Raw genomic sequence first — 8,735 nt, 5'->3', positions numbered from 1 at the left:
CCTTGGCCTCCCAAAGTGTTGGGAATACAGTTATGAGCCACTGCATCCAACCTTAGCTACATTTTTAAAAAGTAAAAAAGCAGACAATTATTAACTCCAGGAAGAACAGGAGATTTAAAAAAAAGTGTTAATATGGCATAGTATTTGATTCAGTAATGCATTATATTTACATTAGCAGGATGATATAAACCCTATTTTTTTTTTTTTTTTTTTTTTTTTGAGATGGAGTCTTGCTCTATCTCCCAGGCTGGCGTGCAGTGGTGTGATCTCGGCTCACTGCAACCTCCTCCTCCTGGATTTAAGCAATTCTCCTGTCTCAGCCTCCCATGTAGCTGGGATTACAGGTGTGCACCACTACACCTGGCTAATTTTTGCATTTTTAGTAGAGACTGGGTTTCACCATGTTGGCCAGGCTGGTCTCAAACTCCTGACCTCAGGAGATCTGCCCACCTCAGCCTCCCAAAGTTCTGAGATTATAGGCGTGAGCCACTGCACCTGCCCCCTAGTTGTTGATTTGAGTGAACATTGTAATATGGTTATGTTGGAAGGAAGCATGAGGGCAAAGTTGTTGCGGTGGTGGGTAAAAGACCTAAATCCTCAAATACCATAAGGATGTCAATAAATAATGTGTAAAACTGAAAATCAAGAAATACTGTTATAAGGTTATCATTTCGGAGATGAAGAACCTGGTAGGATTGTGTGGAATGTAGGGTGAAGACAGGCGAGGAGAAGCAGGGCAGGGGGCTGATGGTACTCTGATGTTTTTTGTTATAAGCCTTTAAGAATCATTTGATTTTTCACTTATGTGTATTACTTTCTCTAAAAATAAAAATGCAAACAAAAACAATACACATACATTATAGAAAAGATATCACAGATAATAAAATATGCAAAAAGCGCGTACAAAAATTAACGCAGCATGATGGTGTTTATGTATTTTTTTCCCATTTCAAGTGTAGATAAATGCTTATATTTCTCTGATCTGTTTGCTTGAACTGCTTCAGTGAATAAAAATATGAAAAGTGCAATTCAGTCTTTATCCAATTTAAAATGCAGAAAAACTTCGTATGGTAAATACAGAATTTTGAGAATGTATCTTGGAAAGGGAATACTGGTGAAACAATTGATAATAAAGATTTAAATGTTAATAATGAACTGGATTTTTTTCCCCTTTTTTATTTTTTAAAAAAGACGGGGTTTCACCCTGTTGGTCAGGCTGGTCTTGAACTCCCGACCTCAGGTGATCCACCCACTCGGCCTCCCAGAGTGCTGAGATTACAGGCGTGAGCCACCTTGACCGGCCTGAACTGGATGTTTTTACAGAGGTTAAGCTACCCTAAAATTTTCAGGAAAAATATACGTTTAATGTATATATTTGACTCCTAAGGTCACTGAGTTTTAATTAGTTTAAAAGTTTCAACATTCAACTACTATTTACTGAATTCCTCTCATAGCTCAAGCCTTATCCTTGAGATATTCATTTACAGGTTCTGTATAATCTCAGAAACAATCTTACAGATTTCCTAATGCATTTGCAGAGGCCTAACATGAAGAAATATACTGCGAAATAGAGTATAGCGGATTTCTGTATTACTTGGCCTTGGTTACTGCTCTTGATGTTAGAGAATTATGCATACCAAAGATAATGATGGTGCATTTATCAGGAAAGAACAGAGCTACTACTATCGGCCACCAGAGACAAGCATGGGAGAGTTTCTATAGGAGTTAGTGTTGACACAGAGTCTTGAGATGACACTGTGAAATCTATAGTTTCTGGGTTGACTCCACAAATGTTCCCATATACCCATCCTGCCCACGGGGAGTTTTGAAATAGCTATGTGAGTGCACAAGGTAGCTATTGGGCAAACCCAAGTTGTCAGGTACTGCACATATCGTGAAGGAACTATGATGGGACAGGGTGTGGTCAAAGAGCACTGGTGCCCGGTAAGTCCTGAGAGTTTTGAGGAGGAAAAGGGGAACATGCACTTGGGGACCTGCAGGATTTTTCTCTCTGCTTGACTGCAGGGCATTTTCTGTCCCTCCCTGTTTCGTCGCATAGATTTTGTCTTTTCCATGTCAGTCCAGTTCTTCAGAGTCACTACGAATTATTATTCCCATTTTATAGATGAAGAAATTGAGCCTCAGTGAGCTTCCGTTAGCGAAAGGCACACAACTTTAATAATAAACGCACAGAATTTCAGGTTCTGATTTAAATTCTATTGCTCTCCTTTGAAAATACAGGGACAGCTTATATGAGCTTGTGTGTATCTTCTGGTCTAAATCTGCAGCACGTATGTGTGTCTTTCTGTGCATGTATATAGTAGGGGAAATTTGTTAGCTCTATTGATATTTCTTACATTTAAATATCCTGTTATCAATGATAGTGTTTACAAATTATTTATTTAGAACTTACTTCTTTTCAAGAAAAGGCTTTGTGATTGCTTTCTGCGAATTATAATAGACTGAATGTCCCTCTTCATTATTTTGTTTCAAACAATTATATCTAGTTAATGCAGAAGCTTTTAAGGCTGTATAGAACAGGTCAGAAGATCTATTTAATGTCAAACTTTATCTACCAGGCAACTTGGAATTCTCAGCCAGCACCAAATATTCAAATCCAATTTCCACACCCCGACAGCAGAGGGGTTCCGGGTGTAGGTGGAGTGCTGGTGCACCCATAAAAGTGTTTTTCAGGAATTCCGGAGGTGGTGCTCCAGAGAACACGCTTCTTCCACACACGCCCCGTACCCAGTTTGGTAAGCACCTGCAGCCCCAAACAAGAACTGGCGGGACTCGAGCGTGTCAGACGTGGCAAGAAAAACCAGCAGTTGCCTTTTCATCTCTTTTCTGATGATCTAACCACGAAGTCCACTCACGCAGTATTTGAGCATTTAAGGCAGAATGTAAATTCATAATCTAAGAAGATTTTTGGTTACGTGGCTAGCCCAGGTACTGACCGCTGCGGGGGCGGGCTCGCACAGTTTCCCCACTGGCAAGTTTTGTGACTTGCTTTGGCAAACCCGGGAACTGCACCCTCTGCCCTTGGCAAGGAGTGAGCTTCCAGGATCTCTCCGCTGCGACTTCGGGTGTTAGCGTTTTCGGGCCCTTTCCGGGACCCAAGTTCCAGCACACGAAGGTCGGCCCCGCGGCCGGCCTCGGGCCCCGCCCACTTTGGCCAGGGTCTGAGCGGCGCGGAGCGGGAGCCGGAGCCCGAGCGGCCGCGGCCCCTTTAAGGAGCCGCTCTGCGGTAACCCGAGCCCGCAGTCCAGGCGGGCGCGGCGGCCGCGGCGGTAGCTGGAGCCTCGGCGACTGCACCTCCGAGCGGCCCGGAGCCCGCGGCTTCCCCGGCTCCCGCCAGCATCTCGCGGGGCGGCCCTGGCCGGCGCCAGCCCTCGAGCCGGGCCGGATGACCGGACGCCTGTAGCCACCCGCCGCCTCTCCCGGCTCCGCGCCGCCGCCGCCCGCGCGCCCCTCGCCCCGGGACTCGGCACAGGTGACGCCGTTTGCGCGGGGGCTGGGGAGGAGGGCGGGCTCGCGGCGCCCCGCGGCTCCCCGGCGCCGGCCGCCGAGCGCAGCCCGCAGAGCCGGGCGCCGCGGCTTCCCGCCCCTGGCCTAGCGCGGCCGAGGGCTCCTGCGCCGGGAGGCTGGGTGGGCGTCCGGCGCGCGGGAGGCGGCCCGGGGCTGCGGGGCGGGCTCCGGCAGGTGTGTGCGGCCGGCGCGGCATCGTCCCCGCCCGGCGGGCCACGGCGTCGCTCCGGGAGCAGAGGGTGTCCCGGGGCCCGCAGCCCCCGCGCCGCCTGGGCGCCCTGCGTTCCTCCGGCGTTTCTCGGGCTGCACAGTTCGGGCTGCCCTGTCTGCCTGGCGGTGCGGGTTTGAGCTTGAAGCGGGTGGGTGCAAACGTTTGGGCATCCGGGGAGAGCTTTCTTGTTAGAGCCCACACACAATTAGGCGCATCAAGTGGGTAAGTCCGCCTCCCCCGCCGCCACCTTCCGAAACGAGTAGCTCCTATTTACCCTTGCAGTTCTCAAGTGGGTCCCATTTTTAGCCACCGAGTACTGCAAAGTCTGGTAGGAAGGGACCAGGCGGAGAGTCAGAGGGAGGGATTCGTTTCTATTTCCAGCTCCACCACTGTAACCCCTGGTAAGTTTATTAAACTAAGTGCCTCGGTTTACCCAGCCATGAACTGGGATTCGTAATGCCAGCATTTTCCTACCCCTCCAAGACGGCAGGAAAATCTCTGTGACAACACTTGCAGTTCATTTACGAGATATTGTTGCTGGTCTGTGTATTTTTAATTGTACACACACTTGAGTGTTAATGGGGTGCACACCTTTATGTGAAATTACGAAATTGACCTGAAACACTAATCTTGGATAATGTTTAATCCAAATACCAGTTTGGAGAAGATGGAAGAGATGGTGTGGACGTTAGGGATTGATATGCGAAATAGGAAAAAAGCTGTCATTTTAGTAAAATCTTCATGCAGTCACAAATGGAGAGTTGAGAAAAAATGGACCTCGGATTGTGGTGTTTTTAAGTGAGATACTCCCGTGAGAGCACATGGTGTGGGTTCCACTGTAGCTTCATCTTTGTATAGCCGATTAAGGTAATAAGTTAGCGAATCCCAGATGCCTTTTAAGTGTGCTATATATGAGGAATTTTTATCCTTGCTTATCTTTTCCTTAAATTGTATGGGTGAAACTAAATTAGAAAAGTGTATTCCTGCCGTGTTAGAAAATTTGAAAGAATGGCTGAGGAACCATGAATTTTAGTTTATTCACCACGCCCCTCCTGTGCCATCTGATGACCCAGAGAATAATTATTTTAGGGTGCCTTTTTTTCCTACACCTGCCACCCCTTTTGCCCCATTACCTCTCCCTGGAGTTTGGATCTTTACTGTGTGATTTTGCCTGAGTTTTACCTGTCTGGGCTGGATGCCTCTGACCCAGCTGCCCAATCAGTCATTATTTATTTACAGTATTAGATTTCCATTTCTATTCATTTCACTGTAAGCCGCCTTTACCCTGGTGTGAAGAATAATGGGTCTTTGCTACTAATGCTGTATACTTGGAGGTGACTAGGAATGGCATGTTCAAGGGGCTGAGACTAATGCAAGCTCCGGGGAAGCTAGGTCTTCACTGGAGTCTTTTGACTAGGTCCTGGAGTACAGATGCAAGAGTTGGCCTGGCTTCCTTGACTTTCTGGTCTCCACTGGGTAAATTCGTTTCATTGCCAAGGGAAGTCTTGGGAGCAGGGGGCTATCAGAAATCTGAGTGTTAGACTGATTAAGAGCCTTCCCTGCAAAGGAGTGGGGAGAAAGAAGTAGTGGCTTTGTAGATGTTGGAGAGTCCTCCCTGTAACTAGGAGGAAGTGAAGGATCCCTAGATTCCCAATTGAGAAATGGGAAAGGGGCTGGGTTTCAAAAAGGAAGTGATACAAATTATAGGCAGGTTTAGGAATGTACCTGAGGTTGGATGGGCCCTTCTCCCTCTTGCTCTTTGGGTGTTTCTGGCTCCTCAGAGTCAAGCACAGCTGTGGTAACAGTTTCAGACCTGTTTACTGTCCTCCTTGGTGCTCTAAAGGAGGCTCAGCATTCGTGTTCCTCTCTCAAAGCTGGCCTTAACACATATTAGAGGAAAACAAGCAGTTTAGTTTGTGAGAAACTCTTTAGACTACAGTGTCTCTCCCCACCCTTCTTTTCCAATTAATCCCGCATCTTACAGATTAAAGATTCATTTAGGCTTCATTATCTCAAACTGAGATACTCAGTTTGAGAAGAGTAAGCTGAACAGTCTACACAAAGATGTGAAAAGCTAGCTTTTCTGTTGAGGAAGATAATTAATTGGGTGAGAGTTGTGGGCATTTGGACAAAGGGCCAAACTGGGGTGGAGTTGTGCTGGACAGCTTGCACCCTCATCCCTGAGAGAGGAAAGGATGCCACCAAACTAGTGCAGTCACCTTGTTGTGCTTTTTCTTCCATTTGCCTTGTGAGAAGAAGAAGATAGCAGTATGGAGGTGGAGTCACCATCTGTTCTCAAAGATGGGAAACAGACTTTAACTGAACATCAGGGATGAGCTGTATTCACCTGGCATTGATTGGTATCAGGCGCTGGATGGATTACACCAGAGACTCATTACAGCAGGAGAGTAAGGCTAATTTTGTAAGAAAGTCTAAGGTATTTTCAGAGTGACTCTGGTGATGTTTTTTCTTGAGGATGAAAGGTTGCACACAAAGAAATGGAGGCCTACTGCTCTGAGGCTTGTTATTCCTGGTGAGACGGTTAAATGTGCTGCAAGCAGATCCCAGATTTGATCAGGCAGGATAAGGCAGGAATAGCAAAAGGTGTTTCTTTGTTCAGAACATTGGTCTGTTCAAGGAGAAGGCAATCCTGTGGATAGATAAGAAGGAGCTTCTGAACCAATGCAAAAGGCCAAAGCTTTTGAAAACAGCTAATGAAGAAGACACATGGAATGCTGTTCAGAGCTTGAGCCAGTACTGGAGGAAGGGAGTCCTGGACAGCGGGACCAATATCATGGGTGGAGTTTGATTAGGTGGACAAAGGCTTGTCTAAAGCAGTGTTTCAAACATTTTCAGACTACAACAGTACAAAATTCATTTTTACACTGAGGCCCAGGATGTAGCAAGAATATGTGTATGTGAAACTAGTTTCTATTCTATTTGTTTCTAGTCTGTGTTCTTAAAAACTCATAACGTGTTAGTGGATCACAGTTCACTATTTGGAAACTACTTGCTCAATGGGTGGAAAAACAGGTTGCAGTGCATCAGGCTGGGTGGGGGATTGGATACTGGAGGAGGTGTTGGGGGGCATAGAATTGATTGAGCACAACGTGGATCCCTGTCGGTGGGACAGAAGGGAGCATGGAGAATCATTTTGTTTCTGACAGGTGCAGAACTCACACAGATGAAATGATGGGACAGATACAGAAGAGGGGACTTTCCACCAGTTCTGTGCACTTCAAAGCAAAATGATTGGTTTTAAGGAAGAGGAAATGTACAAGGAGTAAACCTGGAGATGTAAGCAGATTTCTTGAGAGCAGTAAGATCTTTCTCTCTAGGTTTAATGAGGAGACAAATGGACCCAGACCAATTTGGCTGATGAATTTAGGTCATGTCCGCTTTCATGGCTGGATGAGGAGCAGAGGGGCTCATAGTGCAGGGGCAGTGAGGAGGCCCACACATCCGTACAGCTCTGAGAAGTCTGAGCAGAGAGCAGCGGATGGAATGTGTTTTGAAATCCCATTTGCTGATCAAACTCATTAGTAAGTTGGCTGCTTGCCTCTCAGAGAATTTGCAAAGTATTTTTTCTTTTCTTTTCTTTTTTTTTTTTTTTTTTGAGACAGGGTCTCACTCTGTTGCCCAGGCTGGAGTGCAGTGGCACAATCTTGGCTCACTGCAACTTCCGCCTTCTGGCTTCAAGTGATTCTCCTGCTTCAGCCTCCCAAGTAGCTGGGATTACAGGCACCTGCACCCCACCCCATCCCCCAGCTAATTTTTGTATTTTTAGTAGAGACAGTTTCACTATGTTGGCCAGTCTGGTCTTGAACTCCTGTGATCTGCCCGACTCAGCCTCCCAGAATGTTGGGATCACAGTGAGCCACCGCATCCGGCCTGAAAAATATTCTTATCACGTTTTATAAAAGAGTTAGACTGTCGGGACTTCCTTAGAAGTCTGTTTCAAGATCTGTGATCAGATTCCAATCATCATTCATAGCCTTTGGGGTCACCTAAACAGCTTCTTGGAGAAAGTGGCGAGGCAACCAGCAATTGTGAGTGAATTCCAGTATTTGCCCTGGCGTTAATCAAGGGCAGAGTCTATCTGTGCGCTTCTGATTTCCTTTTTGTCATTATCGACATCTGGCTACAGCACCTGACATTCCTAGCAGCGAGTAAACCAAAGCCTGGAGGAAAAGGACACAGGCGGGTGGGCACGTGGGCTCGCGCCTGTACCAGCACTTCGGGAGGCTGAGGCAGGCGGATCTCCTGGGGTCAGGAGTTTGAGAACAGCTCGGCCCACCCACGTGGTACCACCCTGTCTCTACTGAAAAAAAAAAAATACAAAGATTAGCCGGAAGTGGTGATGTGTGCCTGTAGTCACGGCTGTTTGGGAGGCTAAGGCCAGAGAATTGCTTGAATCCGGGGAGCAGAGGTGGTAGTGAGCCGAGATTGCACCATTGCACTCCAGCCTGGGCAATAGAGCATCTGTCGAAAAACAACAACAAACAACAACAAACAAAAAAAAGTATACAGGTGTCAGAGTGGCTTAATGACCGCTTGCTTTTGTCATTGATACTCTGACCCAGTTGGAGCCTCCCCTTGACCCTGCCTTGCCAGATTTTCTTACTTTAGTTGATGTTTTCAATGTTTGACTTCCCCCTTCATCACCCTTGTGTTTATTGAATGCTTTCAACTCTGGTTTCTCTGTTACCTCTGACAAGCCCCACTCTCCCCCGAGTCTCCCCACCCCACCTCCGTCCCCCACCAATTGTTTTGTGGTGTCCACCTGAGTCCATGGAGCTCAATTCTGAGTCCCGGCTTGTACCATGTTACTGTTCATTGAATTCTGCCATGGCAAATGGTATGCCACTGTTGAGTTGATACATTTATTTTAATTTAACTTTAAAATTTTGGGGAGACAGAGAAACTTTCTTGGTCAAATTAATTTTGATTAGTTTTCTCAAAATAGGCTTAAAATATCTTTGAAAATTAAACTCCC

General features: G+C 46.6%; 1 protein-coding gene across 4 annotated transcripts in view; it reads left to right on the top strand.

Annotated features, from left to right (window-relative positions):
* The first annotated feature begins 1,839 nt into the window (after positions 1–1,839).
* Positions 1,840–8,735, top strand: part of TLCD4 (TLC domain containing 4) — a 74,457-nt gene continuing 67,561 nt past the window's right edge. The window contains exon 1 of one of the 4 annotated variants that reach the window (XM_074381393.1): positions 1,840–1,944. The gene's annotated coding sequence lies outside the window, so the exon portion shown is untranslated. The other 3 variants (XM_039460903.2, XM_039460906.2, XM_074381392.1) reach the window with 3 other exon arrangements.

This window comes from Saimiri boliviensis, chromosome 11 (genome assembly GCF_048565385.1).
Source record: "Saimiri boliviensis isolate mSaiBol1 chromosome 11, mSaiBol1.pri, whole genome shotgun sequence".
Classification (NCBI taxonomy): Eukaryota; Metazoa; Chordata; class Mammalia; order Primates; family Cebidae; genus Saimiri; species Saimiri boliviensis.
The sequence above is the reverse complement of the archived record's forward strand: the minus strand, read 5'-3'. Positions and strand labels throughout refer to the sequence as shown.